This window comes from Pipistrellus kuhlii, unplaced genomic scaffold, assembly GCF_014108245.1.
Source record: "Pipistrellus kuhlii isolate mPipKuh1 unplaced genomic scaffold, mPipKuh1.p scaffold_m20_p_19, whole genome shotgun sequence".
Classification (NCBI taxonomy): Eukaryota; Metazoa; Chordata; class Mammalia; order Chiroptera; family Vespertilionidae; genus Pipistrellus; species Pipistrellus kuhlii.
In genome coordinates, this window is record NW_023425504.1 from 17,706,527 (window position 1) to 17,727,271 (window position 20,745).

The following is a 20,745-nucleotide window of genomic DNA, read 5'->3' on the forward strand; positions in this document are numbered from 1 at the left end:
TTAGTACTACTCTTCATGGCAACATGATGCTAATATATAATACTATATATACACTGAGTGGTCAGATTATTATGCATTCAGAAATCATAATAATCTGGCCACTCAATGCATATTGAGGATTGTGGAAGAGGTTACCCTCAAGGTTCTTTCAATTGGTCTGATAGTCATGAGACAAACTAGCAAGAAGTGATCAAATTTTATTACATACATATGTATGGGCACCCCACAAACATGAGATAGAGACCTCACATGTATGAGAGGTTCAAAACAGAAAGGGAAGATGAAAAGTACAGTAGATCCTCAGGTTATGTCAGAGATCTGTTCCTACAATGTGATGTAATGCGATTTTCACCGTAAGTCAGAACCCACTTACATAAGCACCTACGTCACTCCCATGGAACACGTACACAGCAGTAATGAAGTGAAACAGTAAAAAAATTTAAAAAAAATTAAAGAAAGATAACAATTCCTGACCTTTACTTGTGGTAAATAAATAATAAAAAAAAACATAGCTGAAACCCTGAAACCGGTTTGGCTCAGTGGATAGAGCGTCGGCTTGCAGACTGAAGGGTCCCAGGTTCGATTCCAATCAAGGGCATGTACCTGGGTTGTGGGCACATCCCCGGTGGGAGGTGTGCAGGGGGCAGCTTATGGATGTTTCTAACTCTCTATCCGTCTCCCTTCCTCTCTGTAAAAAATCAATAAAATACATTAAAAAAAACACCAAACGTAAAGCACATATGTACATACGTCAAAATGACGGAACTTTTTTAATTTTTATAAATACACTAGAGGCCCAATGCACAAAATTTGTGCAAGAGTAGGCCTTCCTTAACCCGACTACAGGCACCAGCTTCCCCCTGGCACCCAGGATCCAGGCTTCCCTCACAGCCCTGCTTCATCAGGAAGGACGTCTGGTCTAATTAGCATATTATGCTTTTATTATTATAGATGGGAGATGGCGACATAACCACAAAACGATGTATGTCGAGTCTGACGTAACCCGAGGAATATCTGTATATGGCATTCTGAGCTAAGGATCATCTTGGGGCTTCAGAAGAGAGGAAAGTCATTGCAGGATAATAAGAGCAGCCCTAGCCTGTTTGCCTCAGTGGACAGAGCATCGGCCTTTGGACTGAAGGGTCCCAGGTTCGATTCTGGCCAAGGGCACATGTCTGGGGTTGTGAGCTTAATACCTAGTAGGGAGTGTGCAGGAGGCAGCTGATCAATGATTAATTGATGTTTCTATCTCTCTTTGACTCTCCTTTCCTCTCTAAAATCAATAGAAATATTTTTTTTTTAAAAGAGCAGATGTTCAGTAATTAGTAGTTTGCCCTGCTCCAATAGGTGTCAGAGGACTTACTCCTTGATCCTGCTCGCTGTGACAACTGTGAGAGTACAGGTCCTCAGACACCGTGTATTAGATGGAGAAGACAAACGAAATCATAGGAGAGACTTAATTGCAGACCAAGTAGCCATTGCTACCAAGTAGCCATCAGACAAAGTAGTTCTTTAGTCTCTCTTTTCTTCTCTCACTCGCGCTCGCGCTCGCGCTCTCTCAGGATAGTTAACAAGATCATGTACTCTGTTAAGGGTTAATAACCCCTTCAAGGGGTATTAATTCTGGTACTTCAAAGGTGTGTTAACCTAGATGCCCAAGAACAATGGACAGAGCTGGCTTAAAACCTTTCACTAAAGAAGTTACAGGCCTGGACTTGACTACCTACCTGGCCAGTTAGGAATTTAGAATCAGATCACCCTGTAATATCATCTTCCATAGAACCTACCCTTTTTTTCTCCACAGTACATAATTAAATGTGTTTTTCTCTTGTTAACCTGTCTTATGACAATTTGATTAGGCCAGGCAAACAATCTAGAAGGGTAGAAGGAAAATATTTCTGCCTCTGAATTTGCAATATTGAAAAAATGGAAAGAATATAAATTTGGGGTAATCATGCATCATCCTTTCAACAAATATTTACTGAGAACCTTCTATGAACCAAGTATATAATAGAACAGAGTAAGTTTAATTATTATGATACATTGACACAAAGAAATGTTACATAACTATTAAAATACCAACTTAAAAATATTCTTTTTAAAAATATATTTAAAAGATAAATTATATTGATTTCAGAGAGGAAGGGAGAGGGAGAGAGAGATAGAAACACCAATGATGAGAGAGAACCATTGATTGGCTGCCTCCTAAACATTCAACACAGGGGATGGAGCCCAAAACCTGGGCATGTGCTCTGACAGGAAATTGAACCCATGACCTCCTGGTTCATAGGTTGACACTCAACCACTGAGCCATGCCTGCTGGGCCTAAAAATATTCTTAAAAGTGTTCAGCAATATGATTTCACTCATATTTTGGATATAAAACTGAAACTCATAGACACAACAGCATCGTAGTTACAAGAGGGAAGGGTTCAGGGTAGTAAAGGGAAAAGTGGGCCAAACATATGATGGAAGATGATTTGACTTTGGGTGGTCGGCACACAATGCTGTATACAGACCATGTATCATAGAAATGGACACTTGAAACCTATATGATCCTATGTGACCCCGATAAATTTAATTTTTAAAAAAGTGTTTATGAAACAATGAAAATTAGAATGCATGATTTTATAGACACTATTTAAAACTATGTACAAATTATAAATTATAATCCAGGAAATTTTTTAGATGTTTAAGTATCTCATGTAAATGTTCACAGAAACTCTAGTATTATTGCCCCCATGATATAGATAGTAAATTGAAGCCTTCTTGAATTATGAAAATACTAGAGGCCCAGTGTACAAAATTCATGCATGGGGGTGTCTGTCCCTCAGCCCAGCCTGCACCCTCTCCAATCTGGGACCCCTTGGACATCCTCTCACAATCCAGGACTGCTGGCTCCCAACTGCTCACCTGCCTGCCTTCCTGATTGCCCCTAACTGCTTCTGCCTGACAGCCTGATCACCTCCTAACCATTCCCCTGCCAGCCTGATTGATGCCTAACTGCTCCCCTGCCAGCCTGTTTACTCTCAACTGCCCTTCCCTGAAGGCCTGGGTCCCCCTCAACTGCCTTTCCCTACAAGCTTGATTGCCCCCAACTGCCCTCCCTTATAGGCCTGGTCCCTCCCAACTGCCCTCCCCTGCTAGCCTGATTGCTCCCAACTGCCCTTCCCTGCTGGCCATCTTGTAGCAGCCATCTTTGACCACATGTGGGCAGCCATCTTATGTGTTGGAGTAATGGTCAATTTGCATATTACTGTTTTATTAGATAGGATAGAGGCCTGGTGCATGGCTGGGGGCCAGCTGGTTTGCCCTGAAGGGTGTCCCAGATCAGGGTGGGGGTTCCCTTGGGGCATGGGGCGGCCTGAGCAAGGGGCCTGTGGTGGTTTGCAGGGTGGCCACGCCCCTGGGTGACCCAAGTGGAGGCCCTGGTATCTGGGATTTATCTATCTTCTATAATTGAAACTTTGTGTAGGCTTGAGTGGAGGCCTGGCCAGCCAGGGTGTGTGGAAAGCTTGGCTTCCTCCATTGCCAGGGAAACCCAACCCTCCCGCTCGCTCCATGGCTGCAGCCATCTTCGTTGGGTTAATTTGCATACACACTCCTGATTGGCTGGTGAGCATGGCTTGTAGGTGTAGTGGGGTGATGGTTAATTTGCATATTACTCTTTTATTAAATAGGATAATACTAAAATGTTAGTTCTACAAGCTAATATTTTTGCCTTGTTTACTATTGTATCCACAGTGTCTAGAACAGTGCCTTGCATATAGCAGACATTCAATAAATAGTTCTTGACTTCCCAAAGTGACTGAACCATTACTTGGTCCTGGTGTCACCATCTGAGATAATACCTTCATTCAAATAAGTTAGACCCATTAGGGCCACTGGGCAATGGGTTCAGAGATGGTAACCTTGAGTTCTGGCTCATGTTGCAGATCTCACAGCTTTTCCTCTTCTTTCCTTTTTCTTTTACTGCCTGCCCTCTGGTGGAGGTACTAATGAGTAGCAGGAGTCAAGGAAGAAAGGGACAAGGTCATTACTGACTAAAATTACCTATTTCTTATTTATATGTAATCAACATCCAGTTTTGTCTGTTTCTACATAGCATGGAAACTACTCACAGATTTTCACCAAATTTGAAGGCCATGTTTGAGGTAGTGAGACTTAGAATACATTGTATTGACAAAATTAATGTTAGGGACTCTGTAGAACACCTTGATTATTATTCTTCTTTCATAGTGAGAGGTGTAGCCCATCATTTTAAAACAACAAACTTTTTTCTATTGATCCCAGAGAGAGGAAGGAAGACAGAAAGAGAGAAATAAAAATGTTGAGAGAGAAACATCAATCAACTGACTCCCTTAGTTGCCCTGACCAGGCATCAAACACGCCCCATTTTGGTGAATGGGATAACAGGCTCTAACCAATTGAGCCACACCAGTTAGGGCAGTGGCCTATCATTTTATATAGATTTGGATGAGTTAAGAAATTTAGCCCTGGCTGTGTAGTTCAGTTGGTTATAGCATTGTTCCTGTTGGTTAGAGAGTCATCCTAATACTTCAAGGTTTTGGGTTTGATGCCCTGTCAGGGCACATACAATAATCAACCAAAGAATCCTATATAATAAAAGTCTAATATGCAAATAGACTGATCGATGGAACAACCAGCCACTATGGCATGCACTGACCACCAGGGGAAAGACAATTGATGCAGGAGCTGCTCCCTGGTGGTCAGTGCACTCCCTCAGGGGAGCAACACTCAGGCAGAAGCCGGGATCATGAGGAGCAGGCCTAAGCATCAGTCGGACATCCCCTGAGGGCTCCTGGACTGTGAGAGGGTGCAGGCCAGGCTGAAAGACCACCCTAAATGCACAAATTTTGTGCACCAGCCCTCTAGTGCATAAATAAGTGTAACAACAAAGCAGTCTCTCTCTCTCTCTCTCTCTCTCTCTCTCTCTCTCTCTCTCTCTCCCTTCTTCTCTCTCTCTCTAAAATCAATAAATAAAAATATTTTTTAAAGAGAAAGAAAATAAATTTATACTTAATGAATTTTGCTAAAATGCCATGGATATAGAGGACATTCAAAAATTTCATTAATTTTTCAAAATTAATAATTTTATTTTTTTTCTCCAAACACAAATTAAATACCACAAAATTCACCTCGAAGATTTTGAATATTAGTTTCACATCACCAAGTGAAATTTTTAAAATATTTTATTAATTGATTTTGAGAGATACAGAGAGAGAAACATTGATTTGTTGTTCCACATACTTATGTATTCATCAGTTGATTCTTGTATGTGCACTGACCAGGAATTGAACCTGAAACCTTGGTGTATTAGGGCGACGCTCCAATTAACTGGGTTACTCAGCCAGGGCACCAAGTGCATTTTTAAATGAGCAATTTTTGAAAGATGGAAACCCAGTTTGACATGCACACCCATACGAGGGCCAATTGGAAAGATAAGCTCTTTCAAGAACAAATAGAGGTACAATGAGATAAATGCTTGATGGAACCAGGGTAATCATGTTCTTTCACAGGCAGTTAAAACCACAGTCTGAATTCAAAGAGACATTTGACTGCTGACCAGGAGCTATGTGAGCTATGAATGCAGATGTTTCTGCTAGAAAAAAATAGTGTTATTAAATATGAGCTCCAAATCAATTATGCTAAAGAATCTACACCAGTTCTATGTCTGGAACCTGAAAGGAAAGCCTAAATGTTCCAATGAAAAGGTTATGTTGGAACCAATTATTAAGCCCCCAAAGTTGCTAAAATGAATAATAGAACAGTATCAGAATTCTAAGACCTTTAAGATAATATCCACATTTCAACTGTGTATTTCATGGGGTGCAGTAGAGGCGAATCAGTCTTTAATTCCCCAAAACCACTCGTTCCTTTAAAATTACCCCTTTATCTTTTAAATGCCTGAAATACCAAATGAGTATATATTTCCCCCATGCTATTAATACATCACAAGCACAGATGCCTCAAATAACCAGCATTGTTTTGTGATGAAGCTGCTTCTCATATATGCAACACTATGTAATGTGTTCTGGAGTGGTTAGCAACAGGAATCAAATGTGCTTGAGTATAACAATACATTTGACCTCTAAAGAAACTTTTTATGAAGTTGAGAATTATTACAGCCCTGAGTTACTTCAAGTAGAAAAAAATATTTCTCAGCATTCATGTTTTTATTATTTCTATTAAACTTTGTATAATGATAGTTAATTATTCTCCTAGAGTTTCCTAGAGTCTCTGTCTTTCCTGGCACTTAAAATGAAGGCTTGTGGAGTTAACCCCCAGTTTTCTCTTATTAACAGAAAGAGAACAGCTTATTAAGCACTTGGAGAACCCTCCCCAGTGACTAGCACAGTACTTAGCAAATAGTAAATACTTAATAAAAATTTGCTGAATGATTGAATGGATCGCCTTTCTGAGCCAAGGGTTTTGGGTTGTGAATAACAAAATTCAACTATGTCTAACGTAGGACAAAGAGAAATTTATTTGAAGGATACCGGGGAGAAAACAGGTTTAAGAAAGACTAGAGTAGGGGTGTCGAACTCAATCAGAGAAGGGGCAAAAATCTAAAATCCAGCCTAAATCGCGGGCCGAATGGTTTACTGAACAGTCATAAACTGTCATTGTGATGGAAACGCAGCGGAGTGCAGTGATGACAGCGCGGTGCGGGCCACATTGCAAGGCCTGGCGGGACGGATTTGGCCCGCGGGCCTTGTGTTTGACACATGTGGACTAGAGAACCCAGACCTTTAGAAACTAGGGCAGAAACCAGGCAACTCCAGAAGGTGTTGAGCAAGAACTGCTTAATGCTTTATCCGGTCTTTTTTATTACTCCACTCATGGCTCAAATTTAAGAGGAAGCTTCTAATCAGTTCAGCTTGGATCAACATCACTGCTTCTAAACTAGGAGAGGACAGGGTGTTTTAATTACTATTCCTGCCAAATTTATCCAGTATAAATGTAGAGAATTTCCCAAAATGAAATTGCCAAAAGAAGGTAACATGTTTCCCCAAAAATAAAACATCCTCCGAAAATAAGGCCCCCCAGGCTCTGACTCAGAATGAAAATTCATTTACCGTAAACTGGTCACTAGGGCCGCCCCAACTGGTGTCTAGCAACCAGTGACATTACACGGAGTCCTGACGTCACTGCTGGGTGGAGGCAGAGTGGAGGTCAGAGTGAGCGGTGAGCATAGGGCGGGAGAGAGGAGGATACTTTCGCAGATGTGTGTAGAAGAACAGGAGGATTAGAGCAGACGGGACACGGCAAAGGTGGTGAGTGCTGGTCTGTCTCTGGTGACACTACCTGATGCTCTCAGCCGCCCTCATGATGACTAAAGGTACTCAGTCAGTGGAAGATCCTGCTCCAGCCCAGATCCAGGCCCCAGCAAGCCCAGTGACAGTCCCCAAGCAGGCCCCAGGGGGTAAATGTCTGATAAAGGGGTAGGATGGATGTCTGGTGAAGGTGTTCAGTGGCACAGGGGTAGGGGTAGGGGGTTCACTTAAAATGACACAGGAGGATCAGAGGGGGCAATCAAAATGACACAGGAGGATCAAAAGGGGTTACTAAAATGGTAATCCCCCCTCTGATTCTCCTGTGCCATTTTGATTCTCCCCTCTGATCCCCCCTGTGTCATTTTAAGTGATCCCCCTCCCCCCACCTTGATATCCCAATTCCTTTTTTTTTTTACCCCTAGAAATAAGCGCAAAAAGAAAAAGCTACTCTGTGGTGTACAAGAAAGGAATCGTGGAAGACTCTTGGGGCCAAAATCTTACTGCTTTCTGCAAAGAGATGTTGAGTTTCCGATTGGTCCGAAAATGGCGAGCAGAGTATGGTAACCTCATTGAACAAGTGGACAAAGGAAATGCTAAAAAGCGCAAGTGTGGATCAGATTGGCAACCATTATTTTCTGAGCTGGAAGACCTGATCTGTGAATGGGTTGTTGACAGGAGAGCAGAGGCTTTGGTTGTGAATAGGGCTCAGATTCAAGAATTTGCCCTTGCAATGGCACCACAGTTTGACATAGCCCCTGAAGACTTCAAAGCATCACAACACTGGCTGGATAATTTCCTTTCAGCGAAGTGAACTGTCTTTAAGAAGATCTACAACATTGTTTAGGTTGGAAGATACTCAAGTTATTAAGCGAGCACTTGCATTCAAGTCCTTTGTTGATGATGCTGACTTCTCTAAATACATTCTTTCCAACATGATTGCTATGGATGAAACTGCAGTGTTTATGGGCCAATCATTTCAAACAATTGAACAGCGGGGTGCCTCCTTAGTGTACATTCCCTCCACTGCTTATGAAAGTGCACGTGTTTCCTGTATTTTGGCAATTCGTCTGGATGGCACTAAAATCCCACCTTTAATCATTTCTAAGGGCAAGAAGGAAAAGATTGAACATGTTTTGGGTGTTTTTATTCTTGAAACTGAAAAAGCCTGGGCCACACAAGCAGTTATAAGGAAGTGGGTCGATTTAATGCTGCCGCTTGTTATGTGAGGGAGTCAAAGAGGTCTGCTAGTCTGGGATGTAGCCACTCACTGCACTAAAGACATGAAGACATTTCTTTATGAAAGAAAAATAGATCAGATAATGATTCCCACAGGAATGATGGCCTATCTCCAGACTCTTTATATTGTAATAAACAAGCCTTTCAAAGACAATTTGCACATGGAAATTAATGACTACATTGAAAATAGAATGGAGAGAAATCAGCGTGGAAACTTTGTGAAACCTAAACTGCAAGAAGTTGTGACTTGGGTGAAGAATTCATGGGAGAAAATAACTGACAGTTGCATTGCAAATGCACTGCGAGCAGGCTACCTTGACAAGAAGTACTCATTTAAACACAGTGCTATTGCTAAACATGAGAGATTTGATCCACTGATTCTGAAAGAAAGGGAGTCATAAGAAATTCACCAGGAAATTCAGGAAGTGGATTGTTATGATGATGTTCCAGAAGATGATGACATGATTGTCATTGAATAAATGAGTAAATTCTTGATACTGTAGGATTCAGTTTGTCTGGTTTGTGTTGACAACTACCGTACTACCATACCATACAAAGGTAATAAATTTTCTTTATTTTCATTTAACAATAAATGTGTACCGTATTCTTCTTCATGGAAAAATAAGACATCCCCTGAAAATAAGACCTAGCACATCTTTGGGAGCAAAAATTAATATAAGACACTGTCTTATTTTCGGGGAAACAGGGTAGCATGGATGCAGTAAAGGAAGGAAGGACAAAGAAATAAAATGTTTTTCTCAAAGCTAAGTAAGAAAGTACTCAGAGCCTGGGCCAGTGTAGCTCAGTTGGTTCGGTGCCATCCCATGCACCTGGGGGTTGCCTGTTCAATTTCTGCTCAGGGGACATGCCTAGGTTGCAGGCTCAATCCCTGGTAGAGAGCATGCAAGAGATAAGCGATAGATGTTGCACTCACATCAATGTTTCTCTCTCCCTCCTTTCCCCTCTCTCTCTTTTTAAAAATAAATCTTAAAATATATATATATATTTTTTTAAGGCCGCCAAAAATTTTGGTTGCCTCCCCAAAAAAAAATTGGGAGAGAGAGAAACATGAAATCTTAAAATATTTTTAAAAAAACATGAATTGTGTGTGTGTGTGGGAGGGTGGGCTTGGGGGGGGGGAGAGTAAGTAATTACAAAAAAAACTTATTAAGTAATACTTTATAAAGTATTGTCCTAGAGTAGTGGTTGGCAAATTCATTAGTCAACAGAGCCAAATATCAATAGTACAACAACTGAAATTTCTTTTGCGAGCCGAAAACAGACTTCTGCGCATGTGCCACAAAATTTCAATCGCACTGTACATGCGCACCCACACGTGGTATTTTGTGGAAGAGCCACACTCAAGGGGCCAAAGAGCCGCATGTGGCTCGAGAGCCACAGTTTGCTGACCACTGTCCTAGAGGTCTTGACTTCTCAGAATCTCCATGGTGAACAAGTCAAAGACTAGAACAGGAAAATTACTTTCAAGGGAGTATTAAAGTGAGAAGATCTTTGCTATTCACTACTAATGTAATGCAAGGAACTGAGATAAGGTTTAGTTTGTTCAGAAGACTTGATAAAGTATAAAAAGTGGGCAGGTAACAATGATCTTCATCATGTGCATTCTCAATAGAGATGCAGAATAGACAAGTGTGGGGGAGCACAGGATACTTGGTTGGAAAAGTGTGTAAGGAGGAAGTTCCAACCTAAGGGAAGTTGGCTGAAGGTGGCCCACCCCTATTTGTCGGAATTCCTACTTACAGGAGCTGGCTGAAGGTGACTGCCCCTAATTATTCCTTGACCTTTCCAAACATGTCTGTGTATGTGCAGACCCTTGGGTGTTTACCGGAATCTTTATGCTTAATATTTAAGTGTGCTTGCTTAAAGGACACTACAGACACATGTGTACTCCCAAGATTACTTACCCTACTGATTTTATCTAAAAGATAAACTTTATCTCAAACTTCTATTGCAATAAAAGCCTGAAGAGGCAAGTGATCAAGGCTGTCTGGTTCCTTTAGCCAGGCAGCCCCTTAGCCCTCTCACAGAGAACTTGTGTCAGAGTAATCTTTCATCCATTGCTCAGGGTCTGCTGGTCAGCTTCAGAAGACAAGAAACTGTCTTATGAAATGTGTTTTATTCTTTTTGATACTATTGTAAATGGAATTGTTTCCTAATTTCATTTTCAGATTGTTAATTACTAGCATATAGAAATAAGACTGATATTTTTTGATGATCTTGTACCCTGCAACTTCACTAAAATGTATAAGCTGTAATAGTTGTTTTCTGGATTCTTTAGGATTGCCACATATAAAACCATGGCATCTACAGATGAATATAGTACTTATTTTCCAATTTGGATGTCTTCTTTTCTTGACTAATAGCCCTGGCTGTAATGTCTAGTGCAATGTTGAATAGCAGTGGAGAAAGAAGACATCCTTGTCTTATGCCTGATCTTAGATGGAAAGTTTTCAGTCTTTCACCCTTGAGTATGATGTTAGCTCTGGGTTTTTGGTTGATGCCCTTTATCATTTTGAGAAAGTTACTTTTCATTCCTAGTGTGCTGTGTGTTTTTCTCATGAAAGGGTGTTGGGTTTTTCAAATGCTTTTATTACTAATACATCAATTGAGATACTTTGTGGGGTTTTATCTTTAACTCTTTTAATATGAGAATATTAATTAGAGAATGGTATATTACATTGTTTAATTTTCATATGCTGAGAGAGATAAAAACATCAATGATGAGAGAATCATTGATAGACAGCCCTCTGCACACCCCCACACTGGGGATTGAGCCTGCAACCTGGGCATGTGCCCCTACTGGAATTGAACCATGATCTTCTCGTTCATAGGTTGATGCTCAACCACTGAGAAATGCTGGCCAGGCTGAAATATAGATTTTATTTTATTTTATTTTATTTTATTTTATTTTATTTTATTTTATTTATTTTAAAGACTGAGAGAATACTTTTTAAATATATTTTATTGATTTTTTTTTTACAGAGAGGAGATGAAAGGGATAGAGAGTTAGAAACATCGATGAGAGAGAAAAATTGATTCAGCTGCCTTCTGCACACTCCCAACTGGGAATGTGCCCACAACCAAGGTACATGCCCTTGGCCAGAATCGAACCTGGGACCCTTCAGTCTGCAGACAGATGCTCTATCCACTGAGCCAAACCGGTTAGGGCTGAAAAATGGATTTTAAAAGAACTGGATGGAAACGTAAAACTAATAACCATAGCAACCTCCAGGAAGAGAAATGAGGGAAGAGGAAGGAATGAAGGATTTGCACATTTTATTATATGAAACTCTGTGTTATTTGGACCTTTAGAATAGGAATAAGTTCATCTCACTAAAAAATATCATCTAATTCAAAAACTTGTTTAAGTTTTTAAGCAACATTAAAGCAAACTGGGATGAGGGATCAGGAGTAACCCCATTACTCCAGCAACCACATGCACAGTTAGAGAATGCCAGATTCCAGAGTAAAAGTAGGGGTTCCAACCTCAAGAGATGAGACTTGCCCAAATTGACATAGTGAGTTAGTGACAGAGTGAAGTGTACAACCCAGGTCTCTTTAATGCTGTAAGAAAACTGGATTTCCAAACCAGAGGAAAAACTTGACATGACAGTGGGAATCAGTGAACCACTAAATCTGAGAACTATGTCAGATCAGTGCAAGTCATCCACCCAATACTTTATCTCAGTGAAAAGTGAGAGAAGGCCATGATGCTGTTATGAGGCCATAGGATGTATTGGGTTGGAGGTGTTCAGGAAGAGGGTGTGGCAGTTTTGCTTCCTATGAGGCCACCAGTGCTGGTACCTGTCACTTAGAATTCCCCCAAAGCTGTTTGACAATTAAGAAAATTAAGCACTTTATTGGTATCAGTGGAGCCATTGACTTTAAAAGAGCCCCATGCCATGTTTAGCATTTAGTTGCAGCAGCAGTAACAAGCTATTCTCTCTCTTCAAAAAATGCTTTTTTACTATTTTTTTACTTGGGGAAGCTAGGAGACAGGTATCTGGCTAACTTGAGTAAAAAGGAAATTTACTGGCATGGTCCGGTCACTGGTGCACCTAGTAAATGTTTAACGCCCAGCTGTGCAGGACAAAATAATCTGATTTATAATATTTACTTATTTCCAGCATATAAAGTCTCCCACACAATGGTACTTGCAATCTGCTAGTGTGACATCATTGGGTCCACAAAATTCCTGAGAAGTTAATAATAGGCCCTCAGAGCTCATTGGGAATGGCTCACTGGATGGAAGGGAAGCAGAAGGTCAGGATCTAGGCGGTAGCAGAGGGTCTCCACAGCAAAAACTACTCCACTGTATTAGCAGGTCATCATTATGTTAGCCTCTCTACACAGACCTCTGTATTGTCCTGCCCACCATTCATAGGGCTTTTGGGGTTTATGCCCTTTAGGGGGAAAAGTAACTTATTCAACTCAATATCCACAAACTATGTAATCCAAAATTAATGCTCATGGCCACACAGTTGCATGTCAAACTACCCTTAATTATGGGCCTCAGCTCACACTTGCAAGCTCCAACTCGCAAGGTCCCTTCCTTTTGGTCTTAAAACTGTAGAAAACAAGTTTGGAACAAGAGATTGGGGCAACATCTGAATTCAGGGCTTCTTGCCTTTTTTTGTCTTTTTATAACTCTTAATTATGGAAAATTCCCACACACCTACAGAAATAGAGAGAATAGTATATTGAACCCACATTCTCAATAATCATCAACTTGTGGCCAAATTTGTTCCATCTACATTCCCATTCTTTTTTTCTTTTTTAAAAGAAAGATCAGGAGAGTGGTTAAGACTATTATTTGGAATTTTAATAACCTGATCAAATAACAATAGTTCCAATTTTAAGAGTAACTATCTGTTACGTGCTTTCCATAAATTATCTCGTCAGATCCTGCTAGACTGGTATTAGTATTTCAATTTTTCAGATGAGGAAAATGAGGCCAGGAAAAGTTAAAAATTTTTCCAAAGTCAAGAAACACTGGCAGAGTCAGAATTTAAACTTGAAAAGATAGAAACTATGACACACCCAAAGTGTTAACAGTGGTTGTGGAATTGTGGAGTTTTAATCTCTTCTTTTTGCTATTTTTCCTATTTCTCTATAATTAACGTTCCTGGGCAGCATACTAGTGCAGATATGCTAATGGAGGTTATGACTTTTTTTTCACAGACACAACTAGTTTGCTGCCAGTGCACACACCCCCACCCTGAAGCAGCTTCAATAAAACCGAGTTAAACAAGCTTCTGGACTTTTTTATGAAGTTTGTGAAGCTAAGGGTAGAAGGGAACCCAAAAGTCATCACGAAGCTATTGCTATGTTCCCAAATGTGGTCTGAGCTCACTAGACTGCATTTAGATAAGCATAGCATCCCAGACGAAGATGGACTTGCCCCCACTCTCTTCTGCACCTGTCTGTATGCACAATTGAACTCAATGCCAATCTGACTGTACCCAGAAGACTGATCAGGAGAGTGATCAGTATAGAAATTATGTCAATGAGTCAATCACTAAATATTTAAACTCATATTTGCTGCCAGGTCTTAAGATATAGTTGCTACCCTCAAAAATTGACTCAGGCCGAAATCAGTTTGGCTCAGTGGAAAGTCCCAGGTTCGATTCCGGTCAAGGGCATGTACCTTGATTGTGGGCACATCCCCAGTAGGCCAGTAGGGGTGTGCAGGAGGCAGCTGATCGATGTTTCTCTCACATCGATGTTTCTAACTCTCTATTTCTTTCCCTTCTTCTCTGTAAAAAAAAAAAAAAAAATCAACAAAGTATATATATATATATATATATATATATATATATATATATATATATATATATTTTTTTTTAATTGACTCAGGTGAACCATGGGACTCAAGGAAGAGCTGAGGGACCTGAGAAGTATATTGAGCCTAAAAAAGAGATAGCTGCAAGGTAGACTGGACAGAAGAGGCCAAGCATAGTGTGCAGCTTGCTTTAAACTCCTGAAAAGAATGTTACGTAGAAGAGGAATTGACTTATTCTACATATTCCAAAAGCCAGAATAATTCATACTTTGAGAACAAAGAACAATATAGGTCATAAATAGCACTGGGAAGAGCTATTATGGAGAATTTGCTAGGCCTCCTGTGATGGATAGAAAAAATTGATTGAGTAAAGGTGAACTTCTAGAATTGAGCTGAATGTACTGAGGACAAGCTAATCTAGCAGGCATATGGTGAATGTCTCACTTTTGTCCACCCAGCATCTGCCTCCCCTGCACTTCTTATGATCCTATTGTACTGCCAGTCAGTAGCCCCCACCTCCTTAAACACAAGGGTGGGCAACTGACCCAGGCTAGACCAATTCGACTCCCTTTCCTAGGAATTGGACTCAAGTGGAAACACGTAAGTGCTGAAGGAGATGAGAGTTGTGCAATCCAACGATAGAGTCTACTGACGTAATTCATGGGTTCTTGCTCAGAAACTTCTCTGGTTTCTATCCTCCCCGTCCTTCATGTATAGGCTCAAGTGAGAACATGATAAGAACAAAAGTGAACTTCACTCAAGCCACAGTGGTCAGAACTGTACTTTGAAGGTGTGAGACTGGTTCTGAAGAAGGCAGCTGCCAGGTATCAGAACTTGGGCCTACGTTCAGGGCTGGCCCGGCAGCCAGAGTGACCTGAGGAAGAATTTCAGAGTAATGGGCTACAACCATTGACTTTCCTTTGGCCTGTGGTCAGGATAGGTCTTAAAGCCTGAGACAGAGCTAAGGTTGTAGCTAAGGTAATGGATTATCCCCTAGTAAATGGTCCCAGAACGAGGAGGGTCTCAATCAGGGTTAAATCCAAGTAGCAGAGCCACTAGGAGAGCTGGCAGTTGGAAAAATAGAAGTAAAGTGCAGAACAGCAAGGACAAGCTGAAACCCACAAGCACAAGCTGGAGTCCACAAGGATAGGCCAAAACCCATGTCAGTTCTTGTTGGGTCTGATTTTGGTAGTATGGCTATCCTGATAAATATACACCTGTCTTAGAAGTGTGAGAAGCTGAAGAGAAATCAGGGAAGGGTAGATTTGTTGCAGGCCCAGCCTTTGCCTCATATCAATGAGGTGAGTCAACAAATCAGCCACATAGATGAGCTACAAAATCGTCACTGCTTCATTTCCACCTTTTAAATCTCACACAGGGATTTCTCTTGTGACCCACACTAATGGGAAATGGACAGGGAAGGAACTTCTGGGAAATTTAGCTGAGCCTAGCCAAGTAAACTGTACAGGGAGGACAAAAGTAGAGATGGGAACCAGAAATGGCCTGGCGGATAGACTTAGGCCTAAAAGAAGTTACAGGAATAATTTTCAAACAACTTGAGTTGCCTAATAATCATATTAACTATTGAGATATATCATTAGTCAGGGAGGTCATCACTTCTGGATGTGTTCAAGCGGAGGTTTATGGACAAATATTTGGAATATTTAAGACCTGTGGAGGATTTGAAATATCAACTAAGATCCATATTATTTTTAGAACAGTCACTCTGGTAGATGAATTGGAAGAGGCAAGCCTTAAGAAAGAGAGACTAACTAGAATGCTATTTTAGTATCATGGGATAAAGTTCATGGAAACTTGAACTAGTATAGTAGTGGTGGAGATGGTGAGGGGAAAATGGATTTAGAAGACAGGTGGAGATAGACTCAAAAGGACTTTGCAACTGAGTTAAGGTAAAACAGTATTCATTTCCTATGGCTTCTGTAACAAACTACCACTAAGTTAGTGTCTTAAAACACAGAAATTTATTCTCTTACAGTTCTGGAGACCAGAAGTCCAAAATGAATGTTACAGGGCTAAAATCAAAGTGTTGGCAGTGCTGGTACTTTCTAGAAGTTTCTGGGGGAGAATCTGGTGTTTGCCTCTTTCATCTTCTAGTGGCCTCTAGCATTCCTTGTGTACAGCTGCATCACTCCAATCTTTGCCACCATTGTCACGTTCCTTCTCTTTTGTGTTATATCTCCCTCAGCCTCTCTCTTTTAAGGACACTTGTGATTACATCAGACTCACCCATATAATTCAGGATAATCTTCCCATCTCAAAATTCTTAACCACATCTGCCCAGTCCCTTTGCCATATAAGGTAACTTTCACAGGTTCCAAGGAATAGGACATGGATATTTTGTGGGAAGTCATTTTTCAGCCTACCACAGATACCGGTAGTAAAAAAAGGAAGGCAGTTATAACTCTCGGGCCTCAAATCTGTTTGGTTCAGAAAATGATAGAAACATGAATCAAAGTAAAACTATCAACAAGAAAACATTTTGAAAGAGAAAAATTTGTATTGGGGATATATTACATATGATATGAGGGGTTGATGGAGATACCCAGAAGAAACATGGAATATTATAGTTTAAAGCTTTGGAAAAGTAACTAGGATAAAGTTAAAGATTTGAGAGCTTCTACAGAAACATGATACATAGCTGAAACTGGTTTGGCTCAGTGAATAGAGTTTCAGCCTGCAAACTGAAAGGTCCCAAATTCGATTCCAGTCAAGAGCATGTACCTTGGTTGCGGGCACATCTCCAGTAGGCCAGTAAGGGGTGTGCAGGAGGCAGCTGATCGATGTTTCTAACTCTATCTCTCTCCCTCTCTGTAAAAAATCAATTAAATTATATATATATTTTTTAAAAGAAATATGATACATAAAGAGTATAAATTCTTTTTTGTGTGTATCCTTATTGTTGAAAGTATTGCAGATGTCCCAAGTATAAATTCTTTGAAAGTAAGGATTATGCTTGCTTATAATTTTATCCTCAGTACCTAGCGTAGTGTCTGGCATATAGTAGATGCTCATCAAATGTTTGTTGAATAATGGAAGAAAGTAAGACTGCAGAACAGAATAGCAGAGAGGGGTAGAGAGTACGGCTAGAAGAGTGAAAGCTGGATAAATGGATAAATCTTCCTTCTTTGAAATAGGTAATAAAATGGAGAAGAGGCAGCTATGAAAATAATTTTGAATAGAATATATTGCGAGATCTCACTTTGGACAATTTTAGTATTACCAAAGTGCAAGATGAAGTCACAAATGAAGAATGTTACTGGGAATGGGAACGATGTTTCAGGAAAGTAAACCATAAAATGTCAGAACTGAAAAGAATCTTGAGAGTATCTAGCCCTTAACCCTCATTTTACAGATCAGGAAATCAGCTTAGAGGAAGGAATAACTGCTCAGGTCACCAAGTCAAACAAAAGTTGATTCATTCATTGAACAAATATTTATTGAATGCAGACCCTATGCTAAGTGTTGGAAGTACAAGGCATACATAGTCCATTAACTCATTGAGTTTTTGTTTCAGTAGGAAAGACAGCGAAGGAAGCAGGGTGGTAATTGCTATGGTGGGAAAAGCTTAAATGGCTTAGGGTAGCACAGAGGAGGAAGCATGAGAGTTAACAAGAAATGAATAGCAACACTGGTGAGCTGACATACCAGCCCAGCTGAGGGTAGGCAGTGACTTGGCTGCTAACCCGGGTAGCAGCTTCATGACCTAGATGATATTTATAATTCCAGGGAGAAGAAAAGAAGACAACTTCCAGGACCTTGACTCTGGTTCCAACATTCCTTTGTACTTGGCTCTTTCCTTCATGCTCCCCAGGCCATAGGGGAGGAGCACATCAATAAATTGAGTGATCAAATTCTGTAAACTTGAACAGATAAACAAATATGAGAAAAACTCAGAAGTTTTGTTCTACTTCTCCAAGGGCACCCAGGATTAAAGAAGTTGATGGAGCAGGGATTAGCTTCCTGAAGAAAGTGAGGTTTGCAATGAAATATGAAGTCCAGCAGGCAAGATTATCAGAGAGGGGGAGCCTGCTTTGTTTCACTACTTTAATGTGTCACCACCTCTCTCTTAAGGACAGTTGTACTAGAGCCAATAACAACTTAGGGCAATTTTGTTTTGGGAAAGAACAAATTAAAAGTGTAAAAAAGCCTGACCAGAGTAGCTCAGTGGTTGAGCGTTGACCTATGAACCAGGTGGTCACAGTTCAATTCCCGGTCAGGGCACATGCCCAGGTTTCGGGTTCTATTTCCAGCAGGAGGCCACCAATAAATGATTCTCTCTCATCACTGATGTTTCTATCTCTCTCTCCCTCTCCCTTCCTCTCTGAAGTCAATAAAAAAAAAATTTAAGTGTAAAAAAAACCACTTATTTAGCTTGAAATAAAACAATTAAATTTCTATTACTCTTCTAATTAAGTTATCCCTAGCCGCTCATCTTACATATCAGTAAAATATGCTTCTTCCCTCTCCTGTGTGCTCTTTCTCATAAGAGTTCTGTGAATCTCAAGGGTACATATTCATTTCAAAGGATCAGTACTGGCCTCTGTTGCTTTGAGGAAAGAAAGCTGGAAGCCTGTTCAGTCCGCCTAGGAAATGTTTTCTTCAGCTGTTGCCACTGTTGCTACAACACCGCATTGCTAGGAGTCCAGCAGTCCAACAAAATCCCTATTGCTGTGGTAGTTGAGGCTTACATGCGTTCAGAACTTTCTCTAGATGGTGAGACCTGCCCATAGCTGAGTCTAACACTCCTGAGTCATGGCACCCACAGGCCTCAGCCTCAATGCTTGTCAAGCCTGGGTTCCTGCAAGCTTCCATCTGTATCCAGATGAAAAGATCAAAATACTCAGGAATTCTTCTCTCTCAATGAAATGAGTGTAGTTTACCAAGAAAGGGGTGAGAATGCTGGAAGGACTTCAGAACAAATACTTGGGGGGGGGGGGGGCTTTAGAGAGTGAGCATGCTTGAGAGAGAGTGAGAGTGCAAGTGGAATTTCCCTCTTCTGAGGCCTAAAATGCTGAGGCTTCCTACCATCCCCCTGTAAGGTTCTAGTGAAAGATTTAATAGATAAATCAGAGCTTCCCAACTGATGAGCTTTGACACACTGGGGTGCTGCCAGTGGATTAGACATGGGCACGAATTACTAATCTTCTTGGTGTTTGGGGCAATCAGGCAGAGCTTGGGAAAGCCAGAGCCCTCAAGCCACCCACCACCAGCTGCTAGCAGCCTAAATGGATTTTTTTTTTTCCAGAAAACAGATCCTGCATTACAGAATCTGGAATTTTGCCCTACGGTCTTCATGGGCAGGCAGCATGAAGGGGACTTCCAGCCCCTCAATGCTCCATTGCTTCACACTGAGCATACCCAAAGAGGCGCTCCACCATGGGGACATGGATTTGAGAGAGGATGTCAGAGGGAATGAGGAGGGAAACTGCTGGAGGGGTTCCAGGTACTAGGCTCAAATCCCTATCTTCACATATGTCACATACTTGACACCTGTTTGATACGCCCTTTTTAGTTGCATCCAAGTAAGCCACATGGTGACTGCATGTGTGTTCTGCAAATTGTAGCATCATTATTATTTTGAAGTACTGTGCTTGATATAAAAAAATTCAATTGGATTTGTAATCCATTTTTGTCAACACAATATATTTCATCATAGTATTTTTCAACAGAAAATAAACAGCTGTTAGGCACTTTAAATATAATTTCAACTGTTGTAAATTTTTGGAATGACTGTAAAACAAGGCTTAAATTGTCTTTGTCACCCAAATTCAGAATCATCACTAAAATCTTGATAGAAAACAGTGTGTAATCATTTCAAGCATGACATTTGATATAAAAAGTTATATTGAAGGAAGCAAGTTCAAGTTTTTCATTGAACCTTCATGAAAATATTTTATTTATAAGTTTGAAATGAATATTTAATGTATCCTTTAAAACTTTATATTTATTTTTCTTGTAATTATTTGATACAAAAAAAAGTAATGAATGTTGTCAATGAGTCCCATATAGACACTCACAAATCCCTTCCACTTAACCCTCAGGTGTCATACAAATGTTATCACTTTCCATTTGCACTAGGAAGTAAAAGAGTTGGGAAACATTGAAAAAAAAAATCACATTGAGATACTAATAATAAAGAGAGTTGTGAAAACCACTTTATTTATCAGGATTTATTTAGTTGGAAGTGGCTGAAGCTCACCTAGAACTAGCTTGAGTTGAACAAGCAGTGGGGTGGAGATTACATTTATTGACTCAAGAACCAAATATGTATAAACTAGAGCAGCGTTTTTCAACCGCTGTTCCGCGGCACACTAGTGTGCCTCGAGATGTTGCCTGGTGTGCCGTAGGTGCAGACAAGACAAGAATTTTATAATTTTTCACTATTTTG